The 17,276-nt window shown below is 50.6% G+C and overlaps 1 protein-coding gene and 1 pseudogene across 7 annotated transcripts in view; one reads left to right on the forward strand and one right to left on the reverse strand.

Annotated features, from left to right (window-relative positions):
• The window catches only part of AFTPH (aftiphilin), a 57,917-nt gene extending 56,919 nt beyond the window's left edge, over positions 1-998 (reverse strand). For 4 of the 6 annotated variants that reach the window (XR_014711061.1, XM_084624666.1, XM_084624668.1 and 1 more), the window contains exon 1: positions 810-998. The gene's annotated coding sequence lies outside the window, so the exon portion shown is untranslated. Of the gene's footprint in view, positions 1-236; positions 334-809 lie in introns of all 6 variants that reach the window. The other 2 variants (XM_084624667.1, XM_084624665.1) reach the window with 1 other exon arrangement.
• Positions 999-2,928: 1,930 nt separating this feature from the next.
• On the forward strand, positions 2,929-14,699 carry LOC311518900 (ankyrin repeat domain-containing protein 46 pseudogene; annotated as a pseudogene). The gene is made up of 2 exons: positions 2,929-2,973; positions 14,043-14,699. The product of its transcript is annotated as an ankyrin repeat domain-containing protein 46 pseudogene (transcript).
• The last annotated feature ends 2,577 nt before the right edge of the window (positions 14,700-17,276 follow it).

Genomic DNA, 17,276 nt, shown 5'->3' on the forward strand with positions numbered 1-17,276 from the left:
TTAGAGACACACCTCTGACAAACAAGTGAGTTTTGTTGATGTATGGCTTTACTAGAGTACAGTGAGAACTAAACAGAAATCAGGTGTCCATGTGACAGTTGTCTCTAATAAAGGCGATCTACTGACCCAAAGGACAGCCGTCAAGGGAGGGAATCTGTTTCACTTAAGAAAAGGAGTACTTGTGGCACCTTAGAGACTAACAAATTTATTCACTTAAGATTTTCTACAGCACTTACCACTACACTACCTCAGTGTTGCAGCAACCTTAACTCATCTGTGGGAGCAGAGTGAAATTCAGAAGGTTCCCCTCACCCTTTTGGTGGGCACAGAAATCTAAAATAAAAAACAGCCCTTCAAACCGCCTTCCCCATCTTCACCACTAACAGCCAGGCACAGAAGTGGGGAAAGAAACGATTGAGGAACCTACAGGCCCTGGTCAGACTCACTCACACACCAGCCGCTGGGTCCCAGGAGAAACCCGACCCACACACGACACAGGGCCACAGGAGCAGCCTCTGGGCCCTCCAAGGGCGGGGTGTGTGACTGTGGGGGGGCCTCCAAAGATCCCAGATGGGGGGTTCCTTCCCCCCCCCCAGGCTGTCGCCTCACAGCAGTGCCTGGGCCCCCCAGTCTGTGGGTGGGGTGGGGCGAGGGCAGAGTGGGGGAGCGGGGCGCGTGTCTCCGGAGTCAACGCCTGCCCTCGGGACGCTCTCCTCAGGGGCGGGGGAGGCCAGGGTCTCACCTTCCAGCCCTGACCCGGCCGCCTCCCCGCTGTCACCCGAGCGCAGCGGCCCGGCCCCGTCTCTTACCTCCGGCCTCCGGCAGGGGCGGCTGGGCCTGGCATGGCCGGGCGGAGGGTAGCTCCGCACAGGGACCAGGCGGGTGTTATCTGGGGCCTCCCGGGGCGGCCGCCCTCAGGGGGACTCCATGTCAAAGCCCGCAGCAACAGAACCCGCCTCGGTCCGACCCAGCCCCCACCGCCCACTTAGTCCATTCCTCCCAGCATGCAACGCGACCAACAACCGCGGACACGCCACTTCCGGCCGCTTGCTGGAGCCGCCCGGAAGCCCCAGCCTGTAGCCTAGCGGCTTCCAGGGAGGTGCCTGACACCCTGCGGCCATCTTAAACCCGGGCAAATCTCACGTCGCCTTATGGTAAGGATAGGGATTCAGCGGCCATCTTGGACCCGGGCAAACTGGCCTTTTTCCGTATGGTAGCGGTAGGAGCCATCTTAGATTAGGGCCGAGCGGCCCCGTTTGCCTTTGTCGGGGCTTTATGAAGCGATATGGAAGCCCGAGCGGCCATGCTGAAGTAGGGCACCTTGCCCTTTCCCTGAGCGGGCAACAGGGACTCGCGCGTCAGGCTGGGCCCTAGAGAGGGAGAGCCCCACCCTAGGGGAGTCTGGCTGCGCCTGCAGCTGGGAGGAGTGAAGCTGGGGAGGGGGGGATTGCCCCTCACTCAGCCCCCTTCCCTGCACAGCCTTGGGACCAGCACAGCCGGTGACTGACTTCACACTCCCTGCCCATCGCCCTGCCCTTAGCCCTGTCGCAGAGCAGGAGGCTCACGCCCCTGTTGGCAGCCCCATGCATTCAAAAAATCACCAGTCAGGCCTCAAGGAATCAGGAGATCAGCTTAAAAATCACCAGGCTTTTACAAACACTAATTTTTATTTGCTTTGGGGTGGCTGAGCCTTTATGTTCCCCTTTTCAAGTTTTTCTCGACACCAGCCCTGAGGACAGGACATTGTATCTTTAAAAAAAATAAAATCTGAGATTCCCAGGTAATCATGTGACTCTAAGTGCTCGTGGTGTAACACACCCACTGGGGCAGGAGTGAGGTACAGAGAGCAGGTGGCTCGCCCAAGCTCATGCAGAGACAGAGCAAATCTCAGCCCCTTGTTCTGCCTTTCTAGGCACTTATCAGCCTCCGCCATAGTAATAGGAAAGTGTGGTCTCCCAAGGAATTAAAAATGAAAGAAAATTAACACCTTGTGGTATGGGCTTGCTATTGTGATATTTAAGGCCAGGTGTGTTATGGGGGAGAAGTTTGTACTATGGTTCTCTTTCCCCAGATCCATGCTGCCGCCTGCGAAAAAATTATATGTAGTTGTAATGGAGAGGGTTCAGAGATGGGACCAACAAGATTGAGTAGGAACATGGAAAGACTCTTATAAAGAGTCTGAAAAGATGGAGATTGCTTACCTTAGAGAGGAGGTGAAAAAGAGGATACATGATAAAAGTATACAAAATAAAAAATTGCATGGAGAAGGTAGATCGGAATCTTCTGTTCTACTTGTCTCCTAACGCAAGGACAAGGGGAGACACTCAATGAAACTGGAAGGTGGCAAATTCAAAACCGATAAAAGAAGATACAGTACATGTTTACACAACTCATGATTAGCCTGTGGAACTCATTGCCCCAAAATACCATTGAGGTCAAAAGCTTATCATGAGTCACAAAAGGACTGGACGTGAATACAAGTAACAAGAACATCCAGAATTATATAGGCCCTACACTCACAGAAGTAACCCCCTGTCACACTGTCTGCAGTGGCTAAGGACCGTGAGTGCCTACCTCAGGACAGACTGTTGAAAGCAGGACAGTCACCCCAAACTGGTGGTATGTTCTATAGTTAGATTTCACCAACTCAGAACCAAATGTGAACACCCAAAGTACTACAATAGTCTTATAATGGAATCACAGACAGTCCCTTTAGACATGCCAGTATATCTTGCCACCCAGGCAAGCTGGATGGACTATGTAATAAATGGTCACTTACACTGAAAATCACAAAATATTCACATTGCACCCAGTCCCAAGAGACCAGTCACTCACCAGGTTGATATCCATCTTAGGTCTCACAAAAGACAATGCTGGTAGCCAATTTTATAGTAAACTAACTAAAGGTTCATTACCTAAGAAAAAGGAATGAGAGTTATTGAGAGGTCAAACCAGATAAAAATATATGTACAGGTGAGTTACAGATATATGTTCAAAAGGTACTAGAGATTAATCTGCCAGTTTCCCAAAAGTCTTTTAGGGCTACCCAGAATAACTTGGGGGAATCTCTGTCTTGTTTGGTTATTTTACCATGTGTGACAAAGTTCCTGCTCTACCTTGGTGGGTCTTGCGCTTATTGGCGGATTTGCTTGCCTTGGAGCTTCACGGCAGCCCTCAGCTTGGCCGTTTTTCTGAATTCACAGTCCAGCTCAACTCCTCCTGTGTCTGACCAGGAGTTGGGAGGATTTGGGGGGAACTCGGGCCCGCCCTCTACTCTGGGTTCCAGCCCAGGGCCCTGTGGAATGCAGCTGTCTAGAGTGCCTCCTGGAACAGCTGTGCGACAGCTACAACTCTCTGGGCTACTTCCCCATGGCATCCTCCCAACAGCTTCTTTATCCTCACCATAGGACCTTCCTCCTGGTGTCTGATAATGCTTGTACATCTCAGTCCTCCAACAGTCCACACTCTCAGCTCCTATTGCCTCTTGCTCCCAACTCCTCTCACACACACCACAAACTGAAGTGAGCTCCTTTTTAAAACTCAGGTGCCCTGATTACCCTGCCTTAATTGATTCTAGCAGCTTCTTGACTGGCTGCAGGTGTTCTAATCAGCCTGTCTTAATTGTCTCCAGAAGGTTCCTGATTGTTCTGGAATCTTCCGTTACCTTGAGCACGGGCGTGTTTTTGACACGTTTTACCTCCCTTCCGGAGACTTGCCCTTTTTGCAATGTGAGGGAAACCCTGGCGCACGTCTATTTAGAGTGTGCCAGATTGCAGCCTCTTTTTCGGCTCCTCACACATATTCTTTTGCGCTTTTGGCTTCATTTCTCCCCCCACCTCTTTATCTATACACTCCCCATCCGTGGCCCCACCAAGTCGCGGGATCTCCTGGTTAGCCTCCTCCTAGCCTTGGCTAAAACAGCCATTTATAAGACCAGAGAGCGGAGGTTGGCTCATGAGGCGTCCTGCGATTGTGAGGCCGTTTTCCGACTCTCAGTACATTCACGTATCCGGGCGGAGTTCCTCTGGGCAGCGTCCACCGACTCCCTTGACACCTTCGAGGAGCGGTGGGCGCTGTCCGGGGTTCTCTGCTCGGTGACCCCGTCCGGTTCCCTCCGTCTGACCCTCTGATTGAGGGACAGAGCGAGAGCCGCCAGTCACAGCCGTTAGTTGCTGTGAAAACCATCATTACTGTCTTCTAGGAGGGGTCCTATAATACATGGGTGTACCCCCCTCCCTCCCAACCACCCACCCCGCAGCCGTGCCCATCTTGTCGGGCACTCTCAGGAGAGGGAGGGTCGGTGACCCTGGGCGCGGCACTAGGTAACTCGAGAGGGTGGAAGACCACGAGTGTCGAGGAAGCCCCCCCGCTCTAGGCCACCAGGTAACTCAGGAGGGTGGAAGACCACGAGTGTCGAGGAAGCCCCCCCGCTCTGGGCCTGGGCTAACCTGAACACCTCTCCCTCCTGAAAGCTGTTGTGTTATACCTTTTGATTGCGTTGTTTTGTTGCTAAGTTTTTTTTATCCTTTTGTATTCTTTGTAACTGTTACAAATAAATTTCCTTTCTGTTTCAAAAAAAAAAAATCTTCCGTTACCTTGAGCACGGGCGTGTTTTTGACACGTTTTACCTCCCTTCCGGAGACTTGCCCTTTTTGCAATGTGAGGGAAACCCTGGCGCACGTCTATTTAGAGTGTGCCAGATTGCAGCCTCTTTTTCGGCTCCTCACACATATTCTTTTGCGCTTTTGGCTTCATTTCTCCCCCCACCTCTTTATCTATACACTCCCCATCCGTGGCCCCACCAAGTCGCGGGATCTCCTGGTTAGCCTCCTCCTAGCCTTGGCTAAAACAGCCATTTATAAGACCAGAGAGCGGAGGTTGGCTCATGAGGCGTCCTGCGATTGTGAGGCCGTTTTCCGACTCTCAGTACATTCACGTATCCGGGCGGAGTTCCTCTGGGCAGCGTCCACCGACTCCCTTGACACCTTCGAGGAGCGGTGGGCGCTGTCCGGGGTTCTCTGCTCGGTGACCCCGTCCGGTTCCCTCCGTCTGACCCTCTGATTGAGGGAAAGAGCGAGAGCCGCCAGTCACAGCCGTTAGTTGCTGTGAATACCATCATTACTGTCTTCTAGGAGGGGTCCTATAATACATGGGTGTACCCCCCTCCCTCCCAACCACCCACCCCGCAGCCGTGCCCATCTTGTCGGGCACTCTCAGGAGAGGGAGGGTCGGTGACCCTGGGCGCGGCACTAGGTAACTCGAGAGGGTGGAAGACCACGAGTGTCGAGGAAGCCCCCCCGCTCTAGGCCACCAGGTAACTCAGGAGGGTGGAAGACCACGAGTGTCGAGGAAGCCCCCCCGCTCTGGGCCTGGGCTAACCTGAACACCTCTCCCTCCTGAAAGCTGTTGTGTTATACCTTTTGATTGCGTTGTTTTGTTGCTAAGTTTTTTTTTTATCCTTTTGTATTCTTTGTAACTGTTACAAATAAATTTCCTTTCTGTTTCAAAAAAAAAAAAAAAAAAAAAAAAAAATCTTCCGTTACCTTGAGCACGGGCGTGTTTTTGACACGTTTTACCTCCCTTCCGGAGACTTGCCCTTTTTGCAATGTGAGGGAAACCCTGGCGCACGTCTATTTAGAGTGTGCCAGATTGCAGCCTCTTTTTCGGCTCCTCACACATATTCTTTTGCGCTTTTGGCTTCATTTCTCCCCCCACCTCTTTATCTATACACTCCCCATCCGTGGCCCCACCAAGTCGCGGGATCTCCTGGTTAGCCTCCTCCTAGCCTTGGCTAAAACAGCCATTTATAAGACCAGAGAGCGGAGGTTGGCTCATGAGGCGTCCTGCGATTGTGAGGCCGTTTTCCGACTCTCAGTACATTCACGTATCCGGGCGGAGTTCCTCTGGGCAGCGTCCACCGACTCCCTTGACACCTTCGAGGAGCGGTGGGCGCTGTCCGGGGTTCTCTGCTCGGTGACCCCGTCCGGTTCCCTCCGTCTGACCCTCTGATTGAGGGACAGAGCGAGAGCCGCCAGTCACAGCCGTTAGTTGCTGTGAAAACCATCATTACTGTCTTCTAGGAGGGGTCCTATAATACATGGGTGTACCCCCCTCCCTCCCAACCACCCACCCCGCAGCCGTGCCCATCTTGTCGGGCACTCTCAGGAGAGGGAGGGTCGGTGACCCTGGGCGCGGCACTAGGTAACTCGAGAGGGTGGAAGACCACGAGTGTCGAGGAAGCCCCCCCGCTCTAGGCCACCAGGTAACTCAGGAGGGTGGAAGACCACGAGTGTCGAGGAAGCCCCCCCGCTCTGGGCCTGGGCTAACCTGAACACCTCTCCCTCCTGAAAGCTGTTGTGTTATACCTTTTGATTGCGTTGTTTTGTTGCTAAGTTTTTTTTATCCTTTTGTATTCTTTGTAACTGTTACAAATAAATTTCCTTTCTGTTTCAAAAAAAAAAAATCTTCCGTTACCTTGAGCACGGGCGTGTTTTTGACACGTTTTACCTCCCTTCCGGAGACTTGCCCTTTTTGCAATGTGAGGGAAACCCTGGCGCACGTCTATTTAGAGTGTGCCAGATTGCAGCCTCTTTTTCGGCTCCTCACACATATTCTTTTGCGCTTTTGGCTTCATTTCTCCCCCCACCTCTTTATCTATACACTCCCCATCCGTGGCCCCACCAAGTCGCGGGATCTCCTGGTTAGCCTCCTCCTAGCCTTGGCTAAAACAGCCATTTATAAGACCAGAGAGCGGAGGTTGGCTCATGAGGCGTCCTGCGATTGTGAGGCCGTTTTCCGACTCTCAGTACATTCACGTATCCGGGCGGAGTTCCTCTGGGCAGCGTCCACCGACTCCCTTGACACCTTCGAGGAGCGGTGGGCGCTGTCCGGGGTTCTCTGCTCGGTGACCCCGTCCGGTTCCCTCCGTCTGACCCTCTGATTGAGGGAAAGAGCGAGAGCCGCCAGTCACAGCCGTTAGTTGCTGTGAATACCATCATTACTGTCTTCTAGGAGGGGTCCTATAATACATGGGTGTACCCCCCTCCCTCCCAACCACCCACCCCGCAGCCGTGCCCATCTTGTCGGGCACTCTCAGGAGAGGGAGGGTCGGTGACCCTGGGCGCGGCACTAGGTAACTCGAGAGGGTGGAAGACCACGAGTGTCGAGGAAGCCCCCCCGCTCTAGGCCACCAGGTAACTCAGGAGGGTGGAAGACCACGAGTGTCGAGGAAGCCCCCCCGCTCTGGGCCTGGGCTAACCTGAACACCTCTCCCTCCTGAAAGCTGTTGTGTTATACCTTTTGATTGCGTTGTTTTGTTGCTAAGTTTTTTTTTTATCCTTTTGTATTCTTTGTAACTGTTACAAATAAATTTCCTTTCTGTTTCAAAAAAAAAAAAAAAAAAAAAAAAAAATCTTCCGTTACCTTGAGCACGGGCGTGTTTTTGACACGTTTTACCTCCCTTCCGGAGACTTGCCCTTTTTGCAATGTGAGGGAAACCCTGGCGCACGTCTATTTAGAGTGTGCCAGATTGCAGCCTCTTTTTCGGCTCCTCACACATATTCTTTTGCGCTTTTGGCTTCATTTCTCCCCCCACCTCTTTATCTATACACTCCCCATCCGTGGCCCCACCAAGTCGCGGGATCTCCTGGTTAGCCTCCTCCTAGCCTTGGCTAAAACAGCCATTTATAAGACCAGAGAGCGGAGGTTGGCTCATGAGGCGTCCTGCGATTGTGAGGCCGTTTTCCGACTCTCAGTACATTCACGTATCCGGGCGGAGTTCCTCTGGGCAGCGTCCACCGACTCCCTTGACACCTTCGAGGAGCGGTGGGTGCTGTCCGGGGTTCTCTGCTCGGTGACCCCGTCCGGTTCCCTCCGTCTGACCCTCTGATTGAGGGAAAGAGCGAGAGCCGCCAGTCACAGCCGTTAGTTGCTGTGAATACCATCATTACTGTCTTCTAGGAGGGGTCCTATAATACATGGGTGTACCCCCCTCCCTCCCAACCACCCACCCCGCAGCCGTGCCCATCTTGTCGGGCACTCTCAGGAGAGGGAGGGTCGGTGACCCTGGGCGCGGCACTAGGTAACTCGAGAGGGTGGAAGACCACGAGTGTCGAGGAAGCCCCCCCGCTCTAGGCCACCAGGTAACTCAGGAGGGTGGAAGACCACGAGTGTCGAGGAAGCCCCCCCGCTCTGGGCCTGGGCTAACCTGAACACCTCTCCCTCCTGAAAGCTGTTGTGTTATACCTTATGATTGCGTTGTTTTGTTGCTAAGTTTTTTTTTTATCCTTTTGTATTCTTTGTAATTGTTACAAATAAATTTCCTTTCTGTTTCAAAAAATCTTCCGTTACCTTGAGCACGGGCGTGTTTTTGACACGTTTTACCTCCCTTCCGGAGACTTGCCCTTTTTGCAATGTGAGGGAAACCCTGGCGCACGTCTATTTAGAGTGTGCCAGATTGCAGCCTCTTTTTCGGCTCCTCACACATATTCTTTTGCGCTTTTGGCTTCATTTCTCCCCCCACCTCTTTATCTATACACTCCCCATCCGTGGCCCCACCAAGTCGCGGGATCTCCTGGTTAGCCTCCTCCTAGCCTTGGCTAAAACAGCCATTTATAAGACCAGAGAGCGGAGGTTGGCTCATGAGGCGTCCTGCGATTGTGAGGCCGTTTTCCGACTCTCAGTACATTCACGTATCCGGGCGGAGTTCCTCTGGGCAGCGTCCACCGACTCCCTTGACACCTTCGAGGAGCGGTGGGCGCTGTCCGGGGTTCTCTGCTCGGTGACCCCGTCCGGTTCCCTCCGTCTGACCCTCTGATTGAGGGACAGAGCGAGAGCCGCCAGTCACAGCCGTTAGTTGCTGTGAAAACCATCATTACTGTCTTCTAGGAGGGGTCCTATAATACATGGGTGTACCCCCCTCCCTCCCAACCACCCACCCCGCAGCCGTGCCCATCTTGTCGGGCACTCTCAGGAGAGGGAGGGTCGGTGACCCTGGGCGCGGCACTAGGTAACTCGAGAGGGTGGAAGACCACGAGTGTCGAGGAAGCCCCCCCGCTCTAGGCCACCAGGTAACTCAGGAGGGTGGAAGACCACGAGTGTCGAGGAAGCCCCCCCGCTCTGGGCCTGGGCTAACCTGAACACCTCTCCCTCCTGAAAGCTGTTGTGTTATACCTTTTGATTGCGTTGTTTTGTTGCTAAGTTTTTTTTATCCTTTTGTATTCTTTGTAACTGTTACAAATAAATTTCCTTTCTGTTTCAAAAAAAAAAAATCTTCCGTTACCTTGAGCACGGGCGTGTTTTTGACACGTTTTACCTCCCTTCCGGAGACTTGCCCTTTTTGCAATGTGAGGGAAACCCTGGCGCACGTCTATTTAGAGTGTGCCAGATTGCAGCCTCTTTTTCGGCTCCTCACACATATTCTTTTGCGCTTTTGGCTTCATTTCTCCCCCCACCTCTTTATCTATACACTCCCCATCCGTGGCCCCACCAAGTCGCGGGATCTCCTGGTTAGCCTCCTCCTAGCCTTGGCTAAAACAGCCATTTATAAGACCAGAGAGCGGAGGTTGGCTCATGAGGCGTCCTGCGATTGTGAGGCCGTTTTCCGACTCTCAGTACATTCACGTATCCGGGCGGAGTTCCTCTGGGCAGCGTCCACCGACTCCCTTGACACCTTCGAGGAGCGGTGGGCGCTGTCCGGGGTTCTCTGCTCGGTGACCCCGTCCGGTTCCCTCCGTCTGACCCTCTGATTGAGGGAAAGAGCGAGAGCCGCCAGTCACAGCCGTTAGTTGCTGTGAATACCATCATTACTGTCTTCTAGGAGGGGTCCTATAATACATGGGTGTACCCCCCTCCCTCCCAACCACCCACCCCGCAGCCGTGCCCATCTTGTCGGGCACTCTCAGGAGAGGGAGGGTCGGTGACCCTGGGCGCGGCACTAGGTAACTCGAGAGGGTGGAAGACCACGAGTGTCGAGGAAGCCCCCCCGCTCTAGGCCACCAGGTAACTCAGGAGGGTGGAAGACCACGAGTGTCGAGGAAGCCCCCCCGCTCTGGGCCTGGGCTAACCTGAACACCTCTCCCTCCTGAAAGCTGTTGTGTTATACCTTTTGATTGCGTTGTTTTGTTGCTAAGTTTTTTTTTTATCCTTTTGTATTCTTTGTAACTGTTACAAATAAATTTCCTTTCTGTTTCAAAAAAAAAAAAAAAAAAAAAAAAAAAATCTTCCGTTACCTTGAGCACGGGCGTGTTTTTGACACGTTTTACCTCCCTTCCGGAGACTTGCCCTTTTTGCAATGTGAGGGAAACCCTGGCGCACGTCTATTTAGAGTGTGCCAGATTGCAGCCTCTTTTTCGGCTCCTCACACATATTCTTTTGCGCTTTTGGCTTCATTTCTCCCCCCACCTCTTTATCTATACACTCCCCATCCGTGGCCCCACCAAGTCGCGGGATCTCCTGGTTAGCCTCCTCCTAGCCTTGGCTAAAACAGCCATTTATAAGACCAGAGAGCGGAGGTTGGCTCATGAGGCGTCCTGCGATTGTGAGGCCGTTTTCCGACTCTCAGTACATTCACGTATCCGGGCGGAGTTCCTCTGGGCAGCGTCCACCGACTCCCTTGACACCTTCGAGGAGCGGTGGGTGCTGTCCGGGGTTCTCTGCTCGGTGACCCCGTCCGGTTCCCTCCGTCTGACCCTCTGATTGAGGGAAAGAGCGAGAGCCGCCAGTCACAGCCGTTAGTTGCTGTGAATACCATCATTACTGTCTTCTAGGAGGGGTCCTATAATACATGGGTGTACCCCCCTCCCTCCCAACCACCCACCCCGCAGCCGTGCCCATCTTGTCGGGCACTCTCAGGAGAGGGAGGGTCGGTGACCCTGGGCGCGGCACTAGGTAACTCGAGAGGGTGGAAGACCACGAGTGTCGAGGAAGCCCCCCCGCTCTAGGCCACCAGGTAACTCAGGAGGGTGGAAGACCACGAGTGTCGAGGAAGCCCCCCCGCTCTGGGCCTGGGCTAACCTGAACACCTCTCCCTCCTGAAAGCTGTTGTGTTATACCTTTTGATTGCGTTGTTTTGTTGCTAAGGTTTTTTTTTATCCTTTTGTATTCTTTGTAACTGTTACAAATAAATTTCCTTTCTGTTTCAAAAAAAAAAAAAAAAAAAAAAAAAATCTTCCGTTACCTTGAGCACGGGCGTGTTTTTGACACGTTTTACCTCCCTTCCGGAGACTTGCCCTTTTTGCAATGTGAGGGAAACCCTGGCGCACGTCTATTTAGAGTGTGCCAGATTGCAGCCTCTTTTTCGGCTCCTCACACATATTCTTTTGCGCTTTTGGCTTCATTTCTCCCCCCACCTCTTTATCTATACACTCCCCATCCGTGGCCCCACCAAGTCGCGGGATCTCCTGGTTAGCCTCCTCCTAGCCTTGGCTAAAACAGCCATTTATAAGACCAGAGAGCGGAGGTTGGCTCATGAGGCGTCCTGCGATTGTGAGGCCGTTTTCCGACTCTCAGTACATTCACGTATCCGGGCGGAGTTCCTCTGGGCAGCGTCCACCGACTCCCTTGACACCTTCGAGGAGCGGTGGGCGCTGTCCGGGGTTCTCTGCTCGGTGACCCCGTCCGGTTCCCTCCGTCTGACCCTCTGATTGAGGGAAAGAGCGAGAGCCGCCAGTCACAGCCGTTAGTTGCTGTGAATACCATCATTACTGTCTTCTAGGAGGGGTCCTATAATACATGGGTGTACCCCCCTCCCTCCCAACCACCCACCCCGCAGCCGTGCCCATCTTGTCGGGCACTCTCAGGAGAGGGAGGGTCGGTGACCCTGGGCGCGGCACTAGGTAACTCGAGAGGGTGGAAGACCACGAGTGTCGAGGAAGCCCCCCCGCTCTAGGCCACCAGGTAACTCAGGAGGGTGGAAGACCACGAGTGTCGAGGAAGCCCCCCCGCTCTGGGCCTGGGCTAACCTGAACACCTCTCCCTCCTGAAAGCTGTTGTGTTATACCTTTTGATTGCGTTGTTTTGTTGCTAAGTTTTTTTTTATCCTTTTGTATTCTTTGTAACTGTTACAAATAAATTTCCTTTCTGTTTCAAAAAAAAAAAAAAAAAAAAAAAAAAAATCTTCCGTTACCTTGAGCACGGGCGTGTTTTTGACACGTTTTACCTCCCTTCCGGAGACTTGCCCTTTTTGCAATGTGAGGGAAACCCTGGCGCACGTCTATTTAGAGTGTGCCAGATTGCAGCCTCTTTTTCGGCTCCTCACACATATTCTTTTGCGCTTTTGGCTTCATTTCTCCCCCCACCTCTTTATCTATACACTCCCCATCCGTGGCCCCACCAAGTCGCGGGATCTCCTGGTTAGCCTCCTCCTAGCCTTGGCTAAAACAGCCATTTATAAGACCAGAGAGCGGAGGTTGGCTCATGAGGCGTCCTGCGATTGTGAGGCCGTTTTCCGACTCTCAGTACATTCACGTATCCGGGCGGAGTTCCTCTGGGCAGCGTCCACCGACTCCCTTGACACCTTCGAGGAGCGGTGGGTGCTGTCCGGGGTTCTCTGCTCGGTGACCCCGTCCGGTTCCCTCCGTCTGACCCTCTGATTGAGGGAAAGAGCGAGAGCCGCCAGTCACAGCCGTTAGTTGCTGTGAATACCATCATTACTGTCTTCTAGGAGGGGTCCTATAATACATGGGTGTACCCCCCTCCCTCCCAACCACCCACCCCGCAGCCGTGCCCATCTTGTCGGGCACTCTCAGGAGAGGGAGGGTCGGTGACCCTGGGCGCGGCACTAGGTAACTCGAGAGGGTGGAAGACCACGAGTGTCGAGGAAGCCCCCCCGCTCTAGGCCACCAGGTAACTCAGGAGGGTGGAAGACCACGAGTGTCGAGGAAGCCCCCCCGCTCTGGGCCTGGGCTAACCTGAACACCTCTCCCTCCTGAAAGCTGTTGTGTTATACCTTTTGATTGCGTTGTTTTGTTGCTAAGTTTTTTTTTTATCCTTTTGTATTCTTTGTAACTGTTACAAATAAATTTCCTTTCTGTTTCAAAAAAAAAAAAAAAAAAAAAAAAAAATCTTCCGTTACCTTGAGCACGGGCGTGTTTTTGACACGTTTTACCTCCCTTCCGGAGACTTGCCCTTTTTGCAATGTGAGGGAAACCCTGGCGCACGTCTATTTAGAGTGTGCCAGATTGCAGCCTCTTTTTCGGCTCCTCACACATATTCTTTTGCGCTTTTGGCTTCATTTCTCCCCCCACCTCTTTATCTATACACTCCCCATCCGTGGCCCCACCAAGTCGCGGGATCTCCTGGTTAGCCTCCTCCTAGCCTTGGCTAAAACAGCCATTTATAAGACCAGAGAGCGGAGGTTGGCTCATGAGGCGTCCTGCGATTGTGAGGCCGTTTTCCGACTCTCAGTACATTCACGTATCCGGGCGGAGTTCCTCTGGGCAGCGTCCACCGACTCCCTTGACACCTTCGAGGAGCGGTGGGCGCTGTCCGGGGTTCTCTGCTCGGTGACCCCGTCCGGTTCCCTCCGTCTGACCCTCTGATTGAGGGAAAGAGCGAGAGCCGCCAGTCACAGCCGTTAGTTGCTGTGAATACCATCATTACTGTCTTCTAGGAGGGGTCCTATAATACATGGGTGTACCCCCCTCCCTCCCAACCACCCACCCCGCAGCCGTGCCCATCTTGTCGGGCACTCTCAGGAGAGGGAGGGTCGGTGACCCTGGGCGCGGCACTAGGTAACTCGAGAGGGTGGAAGACCACGAGTGTCGAGGAAGCCCCCCCGCTCTAGGCCACCAGGTAACTCAGGAGGGTGGAAGACCACGAGTGTCGAGGAAGCCCCCCCGCTCTGGGCCTGGGCTAACCTGAACACCTCTCCCTCCTGAAAGCTGTTGTGTTATACCTTTTGATTGCGTTGTTTTGTTGCTAAGTTTTTTTTTTATCCTTTTGTATTCTTTGTAACTGTTACAAATAAATTTCCTTTCTGTTTCAAAAAAAAAAAAAAAAAAAAATCTTCCGTTACCTTGCCCAGGGAAAAGGAACCTACTTAGCCAGGGGCTAATATATCTGCCTTCTATTTTAACTATTCCAAGCGGCTGCTGGAGAGTGGTTTTGACCCAAACATTCGTGACAGTCATGGCCGAACTGGTCTCAACCTTGCTGCAGCCAGAGGAAATGTAGACATCTGTCAGCTGTTGCACAAATTTGATGCTGATCTACTGGCCACTGATTACCAAGGTAACACAGCCCTTCACCTGTGTGGGCATGTGGATACCATCCAGCTCCTAGTCTCTAATGGACTCCAAATTGATATTTGCAATCACCAAGGTGCAACACCACTTGTTCTGGCAAAACGAAGAGGAGTAAATAAGGATGTAATTCGATTGCTGGAGTCTTTGGAGGAGCAGGAGGTGAAAGGATTTAACAGAGGAGCTCACTCTAAGATGGAAACCAGGCAGACTGCAGAAAGTGAAAGTGCAATGGAAAGCCATTCCCTCCTTAATCCGAACCTGCAGCAAGGTGCAGGGGTTCTTTCCAGCTTCCGCACAACATGGCAAGAGTTTGTGGAGGATCTGGGCTTCTGGAGAGTGCTACTCCTGATCATCGTCATTGCCCTTCTCTCTCGTAGAATCGCATATTATGTTAGTGGGGTGCTTCCTTTTGTGGAAACTCAGCCTGAATTGGTGCATTAAAGCAAATGAAAAGAGGCAAAAAAAAAAAAATTACTCTCCTATAGCCATCTGGCCCGACCCTGTCACACACGTTAGAACCCAAACAGTCCAGAGATAAAGAATTCTTCCTTGTGTCTGTACTTATAGCTTCTCTCAGAACCCAAGCGGACAGCAACAGGTCCCATGCAGATCCCTTCTTCATGGAGTGGCTGGGGGAGAGGAGGAATGCACTTAAAGTCTTTGGTCCTTGATCTCACAGGATGGCCCATGTGTGTTTAATGAACAGGATTTAACATCTTCTTGTAAGAGACCATCATTTGCATTACACAAGGCTTTTTTCTTGTTAGATGGGTCATAGTGACAGGAGTATATACAATGCAAATGTCTGCTGTGACATTATAATATGGTGTATAGTTGAGTGAGAAAAATATATGCAGCATCCTACAAGCATTTTATAAAAACACATTCTTATCGACTTAACATCTAATATTGATTTTGATAATGCTAACACACAGGTAAACAGGACTGGTTTCCAGTTATATATTTGTAAGTGTTCAGTGAGGTCTGGGCCCTTGATATGAGCGGGCGCCTGATCTGCCAGAGCCACAACCCCTGTCCAGCTTCCTCTGAGAATGATGCATGGCCATCTTGGCCAGCACCAAGAGGAGGTTCATGAGGAGATTCCATAAATTTGTGAGACCACAGGTGGAGTGTGCAAGAATTAGGAGATGCAGGGAAAAGTATTTTGGCCAATGTCAGAGATAGGTTCCTGGATTAGATTGGCTACAGGTCTGGTCTGGTATGTCAGTTCTTATATTCCTGTGTTTCTAAATCTATTCAAGGAAAGAATCCAGCAGTTCGGACTCCACTTTCCACTTTGACCCTTTGTGACTTTAGGGCACAATACTTAGAGCAAAGAGCTCAGTCCAGGTGGATCCCCATAGGTCTATGCACATAGCGCTCACACCAGGATTTAGGACCACACACTTCACAAGCAGCAGAATCTGCTGGAGCTGCCAGTGTCAAAGAATAAATGGGTGCAAATGTGCTATTTGGATGAAGAGGAGAGAAGATTGAAGTGTGAAATTACAAAATATGCACAAGGGTTTTCAGCATCTGTCCAGAGGTTAAGGAGAAGAAGAGAAAGGGTACAAACACCCAGCTGGGAGTACAAGAGTGACTACAGTAATCATGCTGTAGATCACACTGTAGTTTAGTTGAGCAATCCACTCTTGTTCAGAGTTTCAGTTTTACAATGTTATTTATTTGTTGTTCAGAAGGAATACTGAAACTTCTGTGGAGAAGTGTGTTTTGTGGAGGGTAAAGAGTCAGGGACAGAGGATTCTAGGCTATTTTATTTTAAAATCTTCCATTTTCTTCTACTGAGAGAGAGAGATGGAGAGAGAACAACCCTTGGAAAATGAGTCAAAGAGGTAATACATGAAAGAATACTGATGAAAAAACAGTAAGTATTTACACTATGTAAATTGCAATAAAATTAATATATTCAGATTTTTTAAAATTGCAAATCTGTACATAGTATTAGTAAATATTCTCCAAGTTTAAAGTACTGAAAGTTATTTCAAATGCATAGCTTGAATCTAAGTAATGTATAATGGGAGCCCAGTTCTTTCCTGCTGTGACTCTTCTGACTTCAGTGAACTAACTATATATTGTACAGCACCTACCACAGTTTTCCTGTGGTAGGTGCTGTGCAATATAATAATAAAAAAAGATGAATTTGGACTATTACGGCCCTGATCTTGGAAAGACCTAAGCATGTGGTTAACTTCAAGTATGCAAATAATCCCATTGAACTCACATGCTTAAAAATAAGCATATGCATACGTTTTTTGTAGGTATGGGGCCCATATGTGGAATAAAAAATGATCAAATGAATTTAAAAGTAATTCTAATTAATCTACTAAATTTAATAAATAATATAAAATCATTGTAAAAATATGATAAATTATATTCTCAGTTTCAGTTAGGTTAGGAATGTTATTATTGCCGCTGGAGCCAATAATATGTGATTCATTTGCTGTTTTATTGCTATTATATTTTGCCCCCTGGTGGTTATTTTAGTTTTTTCAGATAGCTGTCTAAAATCATGTATAAAGCGTCTGTTGATCTGAAAGGAAGCAAAAAATGAAATGGGGGAAGGAGGAGAACAGGAAGCAGGATAATTTAACGCACCACAAAAGGTCAGGGTAAAACATCTTAGATTATTCTGTTTGGAAACAAGGAAGAAAATAATCTTTTTAAGAACAGGAAAATACCAATGGTTGTAAGTGAACAGACAAGCAGCCCATCTCTTCCCATATCTAGCAATAGCTATTAAAGTCTTAAAGGCCCGATAATGTACCTAGCTGCCCAGCAGTGTACCATGAAGGGTTCAGTTCTGACTCCAGCTGTGATCAGTTTATGGTCTCAGCCATAAGTGTTGATAGCTCTTATAATAATTTCATTCTAGCTAGTAAAAAGAAAAGGAAGACTTGTGGCACCTTAGAGACTAACACATTTATTTGAGCATAAGCTTTCGTGAGCTACAGCTCACTTCATGAATGCATCCGATGAAGTGAGCTGTAGCTCACGAAAGCTTATGCTCAAATA

Source organism: Lepidochelys olivacea (assembly GCF_965140295.1).
Source record: "Lepidochelys olivacea isolate rLepOli2 genome assembly, chromosome: 3".
Taxonomy (NCBI): domain Eukaryota; kingdom Metazoa; phylum Chordata; order Testudines; family Cheloniidae; genus Lepidochelys; species Lepidochelys olivacea.